Raw genomic sequence first — 18,683 nt, 5'->3', positions numbered from 1 at the left:
ATCATCGTCAGATTTCTGAGAACAGTTCTGGTACCAAGCTCAGTGCACCAGACTAAAATGAGCATCAACCACAATAAATTAATTAAATCATCTTTAGGGTTAACCGACAATGAAGTTCATGAGAATATTATACATAGTTCAAAAAGAGGTTCGTTTCCCCTATGGTACTAGAGAACCAAGAATAATTTTGAATTTATTCTGCCTTATTCTGTCTCACTTTGTAAAGATTTGTTGTTGTTATTCTTTTGGTAGGAGGCTTAGACATTCCTTCTACTCAGCAGTCTTTTTAAAATTTTTATTATTACCCTTTCAGTATTTTGAGCCTCCAACTTTGTAATATAGTTTTCAAAATATGGCATTTTGCTTTCAGACAGGAGTTTCATAGGAGATAAAAATTCCTAAATAGATTACCTGATTAACAATTTCTCAGCCTGAGTAAAATGTGTAGTGGGTTTGAGTTTGTCAGTGGGTAAAATATATATCTATTAAATAATTTCTTTACTCATCTATTAAGAGGTTTCTGGCTTTACCTGCTGTGTATTAACAAATATTTTATTTTTATTTAGGTATTTGGGGTTTTTTTTTAAGGTTTCAGTCACTTTTCCTGTACCTGACGTGGAGAATGGGATTTGCCAGTGATAAATGGGGAAGTTGACTAGCTAACTAATAAAGATTTGTCTTAATCAAGTATGATTTGTCAGAACAGGAGCGCACTGGGGTCAGGGCGCGCGCAATGAATTATACAGCATTCACAGGAGGGAAGGACCCGGCAAGAGACCTCATAAATATGCTGCCATTACCCACTGCTAATTCATATTCAAAGAGTGCTCTGCACAGCCGGTTTCTAGGTTGCTGAGCTGTTCACCAGTTTCCTGAGCTTTCTGTTTTTGTGAAAAAAGAAGTTTTTATTCTGTTTTGGTATCATCTGGGTTCTCAAGGTGTATCAGTCTTAAAAACTAAGTTGGTACCAATAATTTGAAGTGTGGCTTATTACATTACATCGTAAATAATATTAATCTAGTGCCTACTATGGGCTCACGCATCATGCTGGACACAGTGCAGAGGAATCAGATATATAAGGCACAATTTCTGCTAGAAGAGTTTTCTGATGCTTTCTTATGATTCTCTTCAAGTATTATAAATTCAAGTATGGCTACAAGAGGAAAATGCATCTGCCTCTTTGTTAAATATAGTCATGCATTCCTTAATGATGGAGATGCATTCCAAGAAATGCATCCTTAGGCATTTCATCATTGTGCAAATACCATGGAGAGTACTTACACCAATCTAGATGGCAGAGGATCCTGCACGCCTAATGTAATGGTCTAGCCTATTGCTCCCAGGCTGCAAACCTGTATAGTAAGTTACTGTACCGAATACTACAGACAATTGTAACACTATGGTAAGGATTTGTAGATTTAAACAGTAAAAATATGGTATAAAAGATAAAAAATGATCCACCTGGACGGGACACTCACCATGAATATGAATAGAGGTTAAAGGACAAGAAGTCGCTCTGGGTGAATCAGTGAGTGAGATTGTAAAGGGCGAGGGTATCAGTGTACGCTACTGTAGACTTTATAAACACTGGACACTTTGACTACGCTAAATTTATTTTTTGAATGTTTTTCTTTCTTCAACAATCAATTAACCTTAGCTTGCTGTAACTTTTTTACTTTATAAGCTTTTTAATTGTTTGATCATTTTGTCATAACGCTTAGCTTAAAACACATTGTACAGCTGTACAAAAATATTTTCTTTTTTTATATCCTCATTCTATGAGCTTCTATCTTTAATTTTTTTTTTTTCCTTTTTTACTTTTTAAACTTTTTTGTTAAAAACTAAGACACAAACACACACATTAGCCTAGGCCTACACAGGGTCAGGATCATCAGTATCACTGTCTTCCACCCGCACATCTTGTCCCACTAGAAGATCTGCAGGGCCAATAACATGCTTGGAGCTGTCATCTCCTATGATAACAGTGCCTTCTTCTGGAATACCTCCTGAAGGACCTGCCTGAGGCTGTTCTACTCTTCATGTTTTTTTTTTTTAATAAGTAGAAGGAGTACACTCAAAAATAATGATAAAAGCTATAGTATAGTAAATTCAAAAACCAGTAACATAGTTGTTTATTATGTTATCCAGTATTATGAACTGTGCATAAGTGTATGTGCTGTACTTTTATATGACTCGCAGTGCAGTAACTTTGTTTATACCAGCATCACCACAAACACATGAGTAATGCATTGTGCTACAATGTTCAACAGCTACCATGTCACTAGGGATAGGAATTTTCAGCTCTATTATAATCTCTTTAGGCCACCATCCTATACCTAGTCCCTCATTGACCAAAACATTGTTATGCAATACATGACCGTATGTCCTCTCAGTGAAGAGTTTTCAAATTAAAAGTACTCTTACTATTTCTTGCAGTTTGATGTACATTAAATACATAGAAGGTATTTTCTCTTGTTTCTGCTAAGCTTGACTTTCTAACCTAGGATTCATACTATTCTCATCTGTTTATATGACTAATTGCTCTGATGAGTTAAATTAGTTATTTTTCACAGTCTTTATTTTATAAATTACTTCTATGATTTGAAGAGGTTATTGTTTCTCCTCTTCATATTGAACAATTATAAGTAATGCTGTGCACCTCAACCAACATTTAAGGCCACCTAATCTGTTATATCCAGCTGCTGTTGAGATGATGTCCTTCTTGGCCCTAGAAAGTCAGCAAGGGGAACATTCCTGACTTCAGCACTTCCTTCTTGCTTCAGTGACCTATTAGATGGTTTTTACATGATATTTTAAATATGACAAAATAGTTTATAATATCTCAATGTCTTAATTGGTAGAAAAATATTGGCATCGTCTCTCTTAGTGGAATAACCCTTCTTCTTCTTTTTTTTTTTTTTTTTTTTTTTTATGGAGTTTCGCTCTCGTTGCCCAGGCTGGAGTGCAGTGGTGCGATCTCAACTCACCACAACCTCCATCTCCCTAGGTTCAAGTGATTCTGCCTCAGCCTCCTGAGTAGATGGGATTACAGACATGCACTCAGCTAATTTTTATATTTTTAGTAGAGAGAGGGTTTCACCATGTTGGCCAAGATGGTCTCAATCTCTTGACCTTGTGATCCGCCTTCCAAAGTGCTGGGATTACAGGCGTGAGCCACTGCGCCCGGCCTGGAATAGCCCTCCTTATAGTTGATGATTCCAGCCTTTGTTAGCTGAAACTGATGTCCACATTAAAATACAATAATGGTAGTAATAATTATTTTTCAGAACTGTGAGTGTACACTTTCGGTGTGTCAAGGAAGAAATGAATGGGCTTTGAATACCAAGTTACCTTCTTACTTCCAAGGATAGTTCCTCCAGGAAAGAAAAGGTTGAAATAGAGAGATGGGAAAGTCCACTTCATGCAAGTCTGTTTTATCAGAGGAAAAGTTTTAGCCAAAGGGCTACTACTTGGTATATTTCTGCAAACTTCCCCAGAACGTTAGCCTCAGCCAGAAATAGAAAGGAACACAGTCCTCTGATTGATCTTTTACCACTTAGAAATTGTCATGACTCCTAACAGGATGTTTAGAGTAGAGTATGGTTGAATATTTGGAATTCTATAGCGATGGAGATTTCTTTCCTTCAGGTGAAAAAAAGAAAAAAACAGGCAAAGAAAAAACAACTCTTTGAGTCAAAGACAATGTAAAGGGATGGAAGTATGGTTGCAGCAGTGCTTAGTTAGAACACTGTCTAAACTTCAGCGTAGACAAGCCCTGAGTGAAATCAAAGCCTCCCACTGCCATAACACCATGAAGATTTTCACAAGGTGACGCAGATAAATGGATGGGGAAAACAGACCAGAGCAGACACTTCAGTCCTCAGAAATGAGTGTCCTTCACATTGGCTGTCACCGACCGTCTCAGTGAGTATGCAGTTGCTGTGTGTCTCACAAAAAACAAAATGCACAAAATCCTGGAAAGGGAATTGAGGACTCTGAGGGCAGCACAAAGAGTTAGAGCCAGTTGTGGAGGCTCACGCCTGTAATCCCAGCCCTTTGGGAGGCCAAGGCAAAAAAGTTGCTTGAGCCCAGGAGTTTGAGACCAGCCTGGGCAACATGATGAAACTCCATCTCTACAAAACATTTTTTTAAAAAAGTAGCCAGACATGGTGGCATTCACTTGTGGTCCCAGCTACTCAGGAGGCTGAGATGGGATGATCGCTTGAGCCCAGGAGGTCAAGGTTGCAGTGAGTCATGTTCATGCCACTGCACTCTAGCCTGGGCAACAGAGTGAGACCCTGTCTCAAAAAAAATAATAATAATAAATAATAGGCCCACTGGGCATAGGAGGCAGACCATGATGTGTTTGTTACGCCCTACAAGACTCCCCTTGCTTTTCTTTCGTTGAAGTAGTGTTACCGGTGGAGGGTGTCCAGGTTCTTGGCATCTTGAACAAAGAATTGGACAAAATGCACAAACAAAACAAGGAAAGATTTAAGCAACAAAAGCAGAGATTTATTGAAAATGAAAGTACACTCCACAGGTTGGGGGCGACCTGAGCATAGGGGCTCAAGAGCCCCATTACAGAATGTTCTGGGGTTTAAATACCCTCTAGAGGTTTCCATTTGTTACTTGGTGTACGTCCTCTGTAAATGAAGAGTATGAAGTCAAGTTACAAAGTCATTTACTCAACGTACACCCTATGTAAATGGAGAGGATATTTTCTGTCCTAGCTGAAGTGTTTCCATTTGATTTGGTTCTAGGAAGTCAGTGAGAATCGGCCTTATGTTCCCTGCCTCCAGACCCTATTCTCCTGCCTCAGTAAGGGGGAATTTTTTTCATTTTGCTTTGTATTCTTGTCCTTTTATTTGATTGATGGCATTCAAAGAGTCATATAATGTCTAGCTTCCTTCTTTGGCATGTGTTTGTGCAAAGTAGAGCTCCGAATTGCACAACCAGAATGCCCATGACATTGGCCACCTATGTGCTGGGGAAAGCACAGTGCACAACAGTGGCCATGTCATCAGCTTAGGGATCAATATGGCTTGGGTCTTGAATACTGGCCAACCTTGGGCAAATTACTTAACTTCTCTGAGCCTCAGATTCCTTGTCTTTAAATGGGATTAATAATAATCGACTTCATGTGGTGGTTATGAAGATTAAATGCAGTATCCATTAAGTGCTTAGCACAGTTGCTAGTATAAAATGAAGCAGTCAATAAATAGTAGCCCAAAATAAAAACCTTTCCCTGGAGGGGAGCATTCATTGCAGTATTTTATACACAGCCTGTAAGCAATAAACTTTTGTTGGATATATATTGAATGTATGCAGTCATTTTTTCATCCCCCAGGGTTTCAACCTACATGCTTGTTTCCCCCCCAAAAGAAGTCCCATCCCAACTTGTTAATACTCTTAGGAGGAAGTTTGGTAAAAGACTCAGTTTTAGTGGTTCCCTAATAAAATCTGTTCAGATATAATTAAAAATTCTTCCTATAATTATGCTAATAAGTTCAATATACAGCCTGGCTGATGAAGTCTAATAAATTCCCTATTGTATTTAGAAACAATGGTAGCTTTGTTTTATTCTGTGTTTTAGAGACTCCCAATGTCATAGTGCTTGCTAAGAAAAGCAAACAATAAGTAAACTTTTTTGTTGTTAGGAGTTTTACTAAAAGAAGTCTCTAAGTGCGTATTTGGTTATGTACTCTCCTTCTAAGGTCACACTAATACTTCAGTTTATAAAATGAATAATTTTTTAGTGTGCTTCACCTGACATTGACCAGCATTGCCATCTAATAAGCAAGATTTTCAAAATCTGTATTTACTAGCCTTTTCTATAATGTCATAAGGATAGCATAAATATTAAGAAACCTTATCTCGTTCTATTATTTTTTTTACGAGACAGTAATTTGAGTTCAGTTTAGATCTTTTACCACACGTACATCTCAAATTTAGATATAATAATAAGATCACATCACCTTAAAACTCTGTCAGAATATACCCTACAGTCATCCATTCTTTTTCTTATACTTTTCTCCATTTATTCACTAGTTCCCTTGTCTTGAGTTTTGTTAGTTTCCACCTCTCAAAATGTCACTGTCTAAAAATACAAGTCTCTTCTACATTAAAGTTTTTGTCTGCCTCGTGATATAGCATAAATTCTCCCACTTCCTCTGTAAATTGCTGTGGCTTATGTGTGTGTGTGAATAAAACTTTATTTACAAAAACAGGCCATAGGCTGGATTTGGCTAAATTGCCCTAGCTCGCCAACCCTTACAGTGGTTCTCAAAACATAGTCTTAGGGAACCAGCATCACCAGCAGCATCTGGATACTTGTTAGAAATGCAGCTTCTTCCCTCCCACCCCCGACACACACATTTACTGAATTAGAAATTGTGGATTCAGGGCCCAGCAATCTGTGTTTTAACAGTCTCGCCCTTTCATTTATCCATTGATTTATGCATTATCCACTTCCACAAAAATGATTTGAAGTATCTTACTATAGATAATCAGGTAGGTGTATCAAGAGCAGAAAAAATTAACCCAGATCAAAAGATAGAAATCAAGGAGTAAAGAGAAGGTGTGTGTATGTGTGGTGGGGTGGGGCAGGGGTGGCAGGGCTCCATGAAGACCTAGAGAAATGCTTTAAGAATCAGGGATTAAACTCACCCAGGGTCTCCTAGGATTCAGACCAAACAAACATGTTGGATTGCATAGCTTGCCTCAGTCACTAGTACAAAATGAATTCTGCCCTGTACTGTCCAAATATATATATATATATATATATATATATATATATAAAATTATGAAGGGGAGGAAGTGTGATAGTGGTCTTTTAATAAGAAAGCTAAGAAATGTGATGAATCCTATTCTTGAAATCAGCCTAAAACTGTATTGATGTATTCCTTGTTTCATATTTTAAGTAAATCTTATGAGTACCAAAGGCCCAGAGCTAAAAGGGTAAAGATCTGTCCCAGGGCCAGGTATTTTGGACTAGAGAATGTTGAAGAATGAAGGCCTGTGGCCCATAAGAAGGAGTTTGACATGACTGACAGACATTTTTAAAGTGTGCATATCTGTGCCCCGTATCTAGGGAATTAGCCTACAATAAGGGCTGCACAACACTGTTTCTTAAAAGCTTCCTAGATGATTCTGGTGCGCACTGGCACATGAGAATCTTTGCCAGAGTCTGTGACCTTCAAATTTCAGTCATCTCACTCAGGCCTTTAAAGCAAATACACGCAGAAAATCTGAGAATGAGAGCACTAGCTGGAAGCTGAAAAGTGGAGAACTCCAAAAATTACCATTTGTCAATTGAGAAAAGGTCCCAGTGCCATAGATCCAGGAGAGCAAGTGGGTCTTATCCCCTGTGCCAACCCTGACCAGCTGGAGTTGACTGCCTGGGGTGTTTCGAGGAGAAGGTTTGTGGCAAGGTGTGTTCAGGGCACCACTGTGATTGATGGACTATACCTGCCAGCTGTTTGGTGGTTAGGAGCTGTGGCATGTACGGCATGTGTTTGTTGACCTTATTCTCAGGGTTAGATAAATGAATAGAAGAAATAACATTTTGTTGAAAAATTCAGTAAACTGACTTACTTATCTCTCTGAATTTTTCTTCCCAAATCTTTTTTTTTTTTTTTTTTAAATCAGAGTCTTTCTCTGTCATCCAGGCTGGTCTGGAACCCTTGGGCTCAAGCAATCCTCCTGCCTCAGCCTCCTGAGTAACTGGAGATACAAGAGCATACCATATCCAGATAATTTTTTTTTTCTTTTTTCTTTTCTTTTCTTTTTTCTTTTTTCTTTTTTTTTTTTTTTTTTGAGAGACAAGGTTTCCCTGCATTGCCCAGGCTCATCTCAAACTCCTGGGCTCAAGTGATCCTTGATCTGCCTCGGCCTCCCAAAGTGCTGGGATTATAGGCTACCACACCCAGCCTACAAACTTTATTTCTCGAATTTTAAGCCAGCTTTAATGTCAGTCTTCTCACTTCCTCAATTTTCCCTTCTCATGATTTCCTGCAGGATATTTCTTGAAACTTGATCATCCTTGATGTGGTTTGGATCTTTGTCCCCACAAAATCTCATGCCCAAATGCTAATCCTCTGAGTTAGAGGTGGGCCCTGGTGGGAGGTGATTGGATCATGGGGGTGGTTTCTCATGGTTTAGTGCCATCCCCTCAATGCCGTTCTCGTGATAGCAAGGGAGTTAGTTATCGTGAGATCAGGTTATTTAAAAGTGGGTAGCACCTTCCCCTCACTCTCTTGGTCCTGCTCCTGCCGTGTTAAGCCAGGCCCACCTCCCCTATTCGCTTTCCACCATGACTGAAAGTTCCCTGAGGCCTCCCTGGAAGCAGAAGCCACTATGCTTCCTGTACAGCCTGCAGAACCGTGAGACAGTTAAACCCCTTTTGTGTCTCGGGTTTATTTTACAGGAATGTGAGAACGGACTAATGCAATCCTTTAGGTAAAAACATTGTATTTCTCACAGCTCAAATATAGCAGCATGTATGTGTAAGGCCTGTTCTCTTCCTGTATGCATTGTCCTCTATTTTTCAGGTTTAATAACTTTACTTTTTCCATTTATTCAATATATCTATACTTTCTTCTCCTATTTTAGCCTAGGTATCTTCTTTCTTTCTGTGTGCTCAGAAGAGTCAAGATATATAAAAATACTATATAAAACATAACATTTTAAATTTATGAGTCAGTGTAAACATTTGTCCAGGCTTTGAGTTGGGATACATATTAGGTTTTTTTTAAAAAATAAGAGGTATAAGAAGACAGTAACTTCTTCCAGATGAGTTCTAAATATTTTGTGTGAATCAAAAATAACTCTTTGCCACCCCCTACCTCACACATATATAATGTACAAAAATTAAATCAAAATGGATCAAAGACCCACGTCTCAGAACTAAAACTATAAAACTCTTAGAAGAAAATATAGGAACAAATCTTCATGGCGTGAAGTTGGCAATGCATTCTTAGGTATGACAGCGAAAGCACAAGCAACAGAAGAAAAAAACAGATTAGACTTTATGAAAGTTAAAAACTTTTATGTATCAAAGAACACTATATATTGTGTGTGTGTGTGTATATATATATGTATGCCTTAAAACGGAACAACAAAAAGATGTGTAGTATTAGGATGCCTTGTCCTCCACATTGTAATGCATGTTTGTTTTCTTTTTAATTTGTTTTTGTTGTTGTTAATGCAAAGATCAAAGGCCTAGGAGTCGGGAGACTTAGGATCATGGTTGCAACTCTGCGGGTAATGAGCAGCATGATCTGGGTGATCTTGGAGACCTCCACCTCCCAACTTCCCGCATTCTAGTTTGCTCATTTGCTCAATTACTTTATTTATTTATTTATTTTTTCCAAGAGACAGGGTCTAACTCTGTCACCCACGCTGGAGTGCAGTGGCTCGGTCATAGCTCGCTGCAGCCTCAATCTCCTGACCTCAAGTGATCCTCCCACCTTAGCCTAACAAGTAGCTGATACCACAGGCATGCCCCACCACGCCCGGCTAATTTTTGCTTTTTTAAGAGATGGTGATCTCACTGTGTTGCCCAGGATGGTCTCAATCTCCTGGCCTCAAGTGATCCTCCCAGCTCAGCCTCCCAAAGCACTGGTATTACAAGCATGAGCCACCACGCCCAGCTCATTTACACCATTACTTTTACAGCCCACATTTGTTCTAAAAGTCTTTGATTCTATTGTTATAAATTTATAAAGAACTTGACCATATTTTTAAGTTGAGTGGTTCCAATGAACAAAACTTTCCAAAGCACTTGCATATGTCCTATACTGCCTCTTAAAATGCGGCGTATACTGAGAGGAATGAGACATGGCCTCGTCTTTAAAGCCATTTACAGTATATTAGAGAAGAATATATAAGCAAGGAGTTACAAATGTCTATTCCTACGACAGCCAAGCAGGGAACAGAAATGAGTGAAACAGGCCAGTAGGGAGGTGGCAAACTGGATAGTACCTGGCTCTTCTAAAGAGAGAAGCTGTAACTCAGTTCCAGCCTATGTTTACCGAGTGGGAATGGGGACTCAGTGTTGCCAGATATTCCAAACTTCAAAAGAAACTAGAAGTTTATCATTTCATATGAAACCTGCTGTTTAAAAAAATTTTTTGCTGTGATTGCCAGCTGGTTCAAAAATGCTTAAAATAGTCTTTCATAAAAGCAAAAGATGTTTGCTAGCCACTTAAGTCCTGTGGTCCACCCAATAGTGACTTCTCAAACATATAATTAAAATGCTATACATTTAGTGATAGCAATGTGTGCAGAGTTCACAAAGAGTACAAATAGTGATTAACTCGGCTCAGAATGATTTCTAAAAAGGCTTTCTAATTACTTTCTAGTCACTTCTCAATTCTTTAAGCACTTTTTGTTTTTTTAGAATGAGTAATTCATTTACCCTGGAGAGCTGGATGACGCTGAACACGTCTCCCTTGTCTGTTAAGTAAATACATGTTTGGTAAATTCCACAAGTGAGCCTTTGGAATGTGTTTTGACAGTTTTGCCCATTCAGGTTTTCTGCTGCTTCATCTCCTGGCTCTTTTTTACAGGCTTTATTGAATTGTGAAAAAGGGATGTCCTTCCTGCTGCTCAAGTCTCATTTTATAGAATAGAATGGATTCATTCTCGTTTTTGAATGGAGCTATAATTAACATGGTTCCTTTTGTTTAACAACCTCAATTTACATAGTACCTGCTCATTCCGGAGCGTCATTATTGCTAGCACAGCTTCATTGACTGATGTCTGAGGGCTCTGGGAATAGTGTTTGTTAATTATCTGCAACAAACCAGGTAACTAAGGGGAGGTTCTGCTACTATGACTTTGATGAAAGTAGCACTGATGATTTTTTTAATTGCTTAATGATAGATTTGATCATCTTAAAGCAAAATAGAACACATACTCAGCTACTGAGAAGGTAGTGTTAAATCGTAATTGCTTATACACACACACACGCGCGCGCACACACACACGCGCGCGTAGGCCCTGCATGGTCTTTTGCTGTATTTCTTTAAGAATGTATTAAGTTTACCTTCAGTCGATATGAATGTGTAATTTTTTTAATAATGTCATCATCAAAGTGCCTGTAAATATTTTATAGTACATAGTAAATGCTAATGTCCTCAGAGGCCAAGCAGTACTGTATGAAGCAGTCTAGTGTTGGGGACTTAGGCAAAATGGAAACAAGATGATCTGCTTAAAAGCATTGAAGTTTCTATTGTTTTGGGTTTTTTAAAACGTTGTTCTTGGGGCGGGATGGGAACACATCTCTGGGCCTAATTTGGCCCCGTGCTCTAGTTTCTCATGTGCTCTCTGGAGAAAAGGAGGCATTCAGTGTTTAGAGTGACTGAATTCTAATTTGTTATCGTTGTTGTTGTTGTTGTCGAGACAGAGTCTCACTCTGTTACCCAGGCTGGAGTGCAGTGGCACGATCTCGGCATACTATAACCTCTGCCTTCCGGGTTTAAGCGATTCTCCTGCCTCAGCCTCCCAAGTAGCTGGAACTACAGGCACGTGCCACCATGCCCAGCTGATATTTGTGTTTTTGCTAGAGACGGGGTTTCACCCTGTTGGCCAGGATGATCTCATTCTCTTGACCTCGTGATCCGCCCACCTCGGCCTCCCAAAGTGCTGGGATTACAGGCATGAGCCACCGCGCCCGGCCCAAGTTCTAATATTTTAAAGCCAAGGGGCACTAAAGATCATCTAGTCTAAGATTCTCATTTTACATTTGAGGAAACTGAAGCCCAGAGAAAGGGAATGTTTTACCTAAATCAAACCCCAAGTGAATACTTCTTGATTTCTTTGAGTGTGTCTTAAAGACAAGGGAATTTGGAGATCATTTTAGAGATGGTTGTATTTCTGCATTCTCCAATACAGTGACCACTAACCACGTGTAGGTACTGAGCACTTGAAATGTGGATAGTGCTACTGAGGAACTAAAGTCCATTTTATTTATTGAAGTTTAAATAGCCCCATGTGGCTAGTGGGTACTGTATTATATTGGAGAAAGAGACTCAGAAATTAAGCTTTTTATCCCTAATTTATTACAGCCTACCTTAAATCAATATGCTACTTTACATATAACTCAAGAGCCAGTCAACAGTATACTTCTGTTTACCTCCTCTTCATCTTTCGTGCTTTGGTTTTCATACATTTTGCTTCTGCATATGTTATCACTATTTTTATTTTAAACAGTTAATTACTTTGAAAGAATATAAGATAAAAATAAATGCTTTTATTTTTATTTTCTTATTTATTTATTTTTGAGACAGGGTCTCACTCTGTCACCCAGGCCGGAGTGCAGTGGCACAATCTTGCCTGACTGCAACCTCCGCCTCCTGGGTTCAAGTGATTCTCCCACTTCAGCCTCCCAAGTAGCTGGGACTACAGGCATGTGCCACCACACACAGCTAAGTTTTTGTGCTTTTTGCTAGAGAACGGGTTTCACCAAGTTGGCCAGGCTGGTCTCGAACTCCTGACCTCAAGTGATCCACCCTCCTCGGCCTCCCAAAGTGCTGGGATTATAGGCATGTACCATCACCTGGCTAATTTTTGTATTTTTAGTAGAGACGGGGTTTTGCCATGTTGGCCAGGCTGATCTAGAACTCCTGGCCTCAATTGATTCACCCACCTCAATCTCCCAAAGTGCTGAGATTACAGGTGTGAGCCACCGCACCTGGTCTGCTTTTATATTTATCCACAGATTTACCATTTCTGGTGTTCATCATTCTTTCTTGTACACCCAGGTTTCTATCTAGTGTCATTTCCCTTGAGCCTGAATAATTTCCCTTAATATAACCTGCAGTTTACTTCTGCTGGGTAATATTTTTGCTTATCAAAGAATATCTTTATTTCACCTTAATTTTTGAAGGCTATTATTGCTGGATATGGAATAATCGAATGACTTTTTATTTTTTCTTTTAGCACCTTGGAATGTTGTTCCATGGTATGTTTGTATTGTTTCTGATGAAAATTCAGCCTTCATCCTTATTATTGTTTTCCTGAATGTGTCTTTTTTTCTGCTGTTAAGATTTTTTTTTTTTGAGAGGAAGTCTAGCTGTGTCACCCAGGCTGGAGTCAGTGGTGCAATCACAACTCACTGCAACCACCGTCTCACAGGTTCAAGTAATTCTCCTGCCTCAGTCTCCCGAGTAGAGTCGCTGGGACTACAGGCACCCACGAACATGCCCAGCTAGTTTTTGTATTTTTAGTAGAGACAGGGTTTCACCTTGTTGGCTAGGCTGGTCTTGAACTCCTGACCTCAAGTGATCCACCTGCCTTGGCCTCCAAAAGTGCCGGGATTACAGGCATGAGCCACTGCACCCAGCCAAGATTGTAAATTTATCTTTAGTTTTCAGAAATTTGACTGTGACATGACTAGGTGTGGTTTTTATTTCTCTTGCTCAGAGGTTCTTAAACTTCTTTGATCTGTGGATCGGCTTTTTAAAAAACACAGATTGGAAAAGTTTGACTGTTAGTTCTTCAGATATTTATTCATAAATTTTTATGTCTCTAATAATCTCTTTTTCTTGTAGTCTAATAACATGTATGTAAGACCACTTGTTATAACCTCACAAGTTATTGATGCTGTGTTCATTTTTTTAAAATTTTTTTCCTCCTTCAGTTTGGATAATTTCTATTAACTATGTTCGTGTTCAGTGATCGTTTATTCTATAGTGAAGGATATTCTATTTGGTACACCTAGTGAATTAATTTCAAATGTTATATTTTTATTCTGAAATTTTAGTTGGTTTCTTTTAGAGTTTCCATTTGTTTCTTGATAAACTCATATTTTCACCAATTATGTTTACCTATTCCTATAAATTATTTAACACAATTATAATAGTTCTAAAATCTTCATCTGTTAACTGTAGTGACTAGGATCTCATATAGGTGTATTTTCTCTTGATTATTCTTCTTTCCTGTTTTTTTTGCATGTCACAATTTTATAGTATTCCATACACTGTATAAAAAAGAACAAGGGAATCTGAAATATAACATCCTGGGTTTGTTATATATACAAGATAACATTTTACTCTTATCTTGTATTTAGATAATAGAAGGATCTGATTCTCCCAAAACTTGAGTTGGTGCTGAGCTGAAGCTATAAGATTGGATTCATCCATGATTAGTGCACTTCCAACCTGTGTTCATGCTGCTTCTTACAAACAAACAAACAAACAAACAAAACATATTGTCAGTGTTTGAGCTGGGAGTTGGTTGATCTGCAGTTTCAGATATTTTTTGGTTCACCTTTAGACTCAACTCTGACAGCGTCGTAAAATATAAGCGCACAAGAATGTGTGGGAATATGAGATTTCTCTTTACTGACTAGCTCCACCTTTATTCCCTCTTATTTGGCAAATTTGAAGATTTGGGGAGAAATATCAGACCAAGCAATTTGTTTTTGTGTTTAGAGTTCATCTAGATTTCATTCTGTTTTGTAAACCTACATCATCATTTAACATTTGACTGATTTCTCTCATCCCTATAAAGTCTATCTATGGCAGGCTCATTCTCAGAGCAGGCACTTGCCTTATATCAAACTTGGTATCAAAGTTGCCATACCTGTTCGCTCATACACAAAGTACTTGTTTCTCTCTAGAATTCATCAGAGCTTCTTTGCATCTACTTACTTCCTCCAGAAAAGTTTAGTAATTATTTTGTCTGGGTTTTTCTTGTTTCCATGGGAATGGTCATTTGCATTTTTCTATGGCATCTTTCTACATCCTAACTGGAAGCAGAAGTTCCTCACATATCTTAGGTTGTCAAATAATGAAAGATGTTGAAAGAACTCTCTTTCCATTGTTGTATTTTTCCAGATATCAGGAATTCAAAAGGCTCTTCATGCCCAAGTAACATCAATACAGAGGGTAACCTAGCTATTCAGGGCATGAGAGCAGAGTCAGTGCCCAGGAAGCTATGCTAAATGCCGAAGAGTGACTGATCCAACCACTCCGTGATCAGATCCCTCCTGAGAAAGCTGTATGTGAATCCCTCTGCTTCCTGAAGCAGCACGTTTTCTACCTTTATTAGATTCCATGGCCAGAAGTTCCCAAGTCATGTCCAAAATTCAGCGCTCCAAATTGTGAGGACATATTACTTCAAGGTTTTTCATCTGGTTGGTGTTCTGCAATACACATAGGAAAACACATGCTTCAGTATAGCTCTTTTGCAGAACTCCTGCACTTCACAAAAGTCCCTGTATGCAAACAATAGTTGTGTAACTGTGAATGCCTTTTATCTGCTACTAAAATTGCTGGTGAAGTTTTCAAGTGCCGGAAGATACCCTTACCTTCTCTTAGTCCTTTAAAGAAGACCCAACTTGCTGTTTTCGCTTTTTAAAATAATTTGTTGGAAACCACATTCTTAACAAGGTTTATAAAAAGAAAATTAAATAAATATAGGTGTGCTGAGGAATAATCACTGTCTTCTGGAGAGTGTCCTGCATTTTCCACAGTGACTACTTTTTAAAAATATTTTGAATGTATCAAATGGGACATTTCCTAGTGAATTAGATTTGAGGCTCCTTCCCTTTCAGCCAGTTTATAACATGATGTGAGCTTCAGTAAGTCCTAACTTCTTACAGAGGATATTTTAATCTGCTCACCTCCAAAATACAGGTCTTATAAGTTTTTTTTTTTTTAAAAAGGGGTTCATTCATATTAGTCTTATGTTACACTTATACTGTTGTTCAGATGGTATTATTATTTTATGAGTGGAGAGACATGATGCTTTCAGTGATACAAGTTCTTCAAACTAAGTCTTATTTTCATGATGTCAGGCCAGTCCTTCAGGAGATATCTTGCTAGATTTGAAGTTACCTGCTCCTTTCTCAATTTCTTTATGGGACAGGAAAGTATTCAGTGGCTATTGTGTATATCTTCCAAAAGATTGAAAAGCAAAGGAAATGTTAGCCAAAAACCCTTTTGCACATGTGTTTATCTATAAAAAGGGGCTATGGATCAAGGATATGATTGATTCTGGGTAACTGTAAAAACAAAAATTCATTTTATGTGTTTGAGAACTCTACTCCCAGGATGATTCCCAGGACCACTGTGGAAAGGAGAGAAGTGCAGGAAGGAGCTCTTCCTTCCAGGAATTCATTTATCATGCTCGTACTGACATGGAGAATTCTAGCATACACCGTCAGTTTTCATTGCCTTGTTATGCTTCCCATTGTTTCTTAATCTCAAGAAGACCCTCACAGTCAACAAGTACACTATTTATAAAATTTATGATTTCTCAAATTAGTTCAAGAGCAGCAGTATGGCTGTTCCATTCTTAAGGCACTATGGAAAGTAAAGAACTGAAAATTTAAATCTCACATCTGCCGTTGGCTTAGGCCTCTGAGCTTGTGTTCTTTCTATTACGGTGTTTTTGGTGAATGCTTACCTCTTCAGTTAAATTATTCAAGAAAAATAAACCTAACAGTGTTTCTAATTATTTAATGAAATAATCGCCAAACCAAAGATAGTCTGTATTAAAAATAATCCCTCTAATTCGTTGTCTTGATTTGTTTTGGTTCGACTAGAAGAGTGGGCCCCACAGTGGAAAAGAAAAACCACATAACTTTCTTTACATGAATTTTTTTTTTCATTCCATAATAGTTATCACTGTAATATATTTGGCCTGAAATTTTCTTTATTAGAGCATTAAAATGGAAGAGAACAAGCAAGAAATGAAAAAAGAATTGTGTTTCCAACAGTGCATGGCATTTGGGTGTTAAGACCGGGATGCATACGCTCTTGCCAATATCTCTTCTCTTGCTAGATCGAGTTAGTACTTGGGATGCTGAGCTATGTCTGGGGAGGCAAGGAGATTGTGAGAGTGGTTTATAACTCCTGAAAAGACCCAGATCTTTACTTCTTGTTTGTTGATTCCTTCAGTAGCAGACCATAGGTCCACTCAGAGTAGAGTTTTCTCCTCAGCGAACCTGATAGAATGATGAATCTATTACCTGCTTTCTGATGTCAACTTCTCCAGTGCTACACTGGATGGACTTTAAGAGCAAGAATAGGTCACAAACCTGACACATACTTTAATTCTTTTATTTATTCATTCTTTCCACAGATACTTACTGGGGATACGATACTGGCCACAGACACAATAGTAATAACCTATTTCCTCTTCGTTTTAGATTACATGTTATAATACCATCAATCTGAACAGGAGAAAATATGATATAAATAGCATTTTGCTGAAATAATTGCAGTGTTCATGGTGCTCATATATGTTAAAGGTTTTAAGTGAAAAATGAATTATAATTGCTATATTATGTTGATAAAAGAAATCCAATGTAACAGTAATAACAGTATGACAAAATTGAATATTGTCGTGCAAGAAAAGAAAAAAATTCAACTTCAGTTATTTCCTCCTTCTCCATTATTGATATCATCTTCCACTTCCACATAAACAGTGGCTTCCACTGGGAGCCACATATCTTACCCAATTTTACCTTAAGGATAAATTATATGGGGTTAATAATAAAGAGCTGAAATAAGTCTAAGAGGAGCTACTATACTGAGAAAGAATGTTAAAAATGTGTATGCTGTCAAAAATATATTTATGCTAGTGCATGTAACTGTTTCCTATGAGTTGGATTTTCTGTCATAAAAGGAATATGCAGTGCTTTTTCTAATGTGCCTTGAAACACAAACTCTTCTGATAACACTTGTCTGTAACTCTTCTATAACACTTCTTTAACTGCTTAATCCTTACTGCTGGCATGGAAGCTCCATGAGTGCAAACACTTGATGTTGTTTGCTGGCCATATCCCTGGCACCTGTACCTGGCACACAGTGGGGACTCAATGATGCTTTGTTGAATACTCTGAATCTTACATGCTATTTCATGACATGCCTTTATATGGTACCCTATAGCTTCCACAACATTTTTACTTAGGCTATCTCGTTGGATCATAACATCAACTTGGTGAGAAAGGCAGGACAGATATTTTTTCCTGTGAATAAAATTGCAGCTCAAGTGGGCTACAGCAGGACTAAGATAGGAGAGTGGCAAAGTCATAATAGCCCATTGATGTTCTTGATTGAATGATGATCAATCAATCATCATTCAATAAATGCTTATTATTGTTGTAGGCCAGTCACTGTGCTAAATATTGTAACTGAATTACCTTATTAAACTCTTACAACAAACTCATGATATAGTACTATTATTATTAATATTCCCATTTATGGATAAACTGAGGCATAATGAAGTTAGCCACACAGCTAGTAAGGGCCAGCACTGGGATTTTGGCTCAGGCAGTATGAGTTCACAGCCAAAGCTCTCAATGTGGCCTAACTACTGCTCTACATTTTTAGGGTGTCCTTTAAAAAAAGCCTAGCAGTGTACATGTATGAGCCAAATAACTAGCATGGTGACTTCTTACTGACTTCATTAAATTGTTTGTTATTATTATAATAGGTGCTTGTTTGAATGCTTCTATATGTCTATAAGCCAGAGATGATTGTTGTTATAGGTATGAGTACAGAGACAATGCCAGAGGGAAAAGGAGAGAGAGATGTAGAACAAGGTAGTCAGATAGGTTGCCAAGATTGTAAGAGAGGCATCCTTCTAGTATGGAATAAGGCACCTCCCAGGTAATGGGGAATGAGTCTGAAAACGATTTATTCAAGGCAGCTGGTTATTTATGAGGT

The 18,683-nt window shown here is 38.2% G+C and overlaps 1 protein-coding gene across 3 annotated transcripts in view; it reads left to right on the top strand.

Moving 5' to 3' along the window:
- VTI1A (vesicle transport through interaction with t-SNAREs 1A) overlaps positions 1–18,683 on the top strand; it is a 379,151-nt gene that overhangs the window by 203,512 nt on the left and 156,956 nt on the right. The gene's annotated exons all lie outside the window — the stretch shown is intronic.

Source organism: Mandrillus leucophaeus, unplaced genomic scaffold, assembly GCF_000951045.1.
Source record: "Mandrillus leucophaeus isolate KB7577 unplaced genomic scaffold, Mleu.le_1.0 Scaffold80, whole genome shotgun sequence".
NCBI lineage: Eukaryota > Metazoa > Chordata > Mammalia > Primates > Cercopithecidae > Mandrillus > Mandrillus leucophaeus.
Note: the sequence above shows the minus strand (reverse complement) of the source record. Positions and strands in the feature narration are given on the sequence as shown.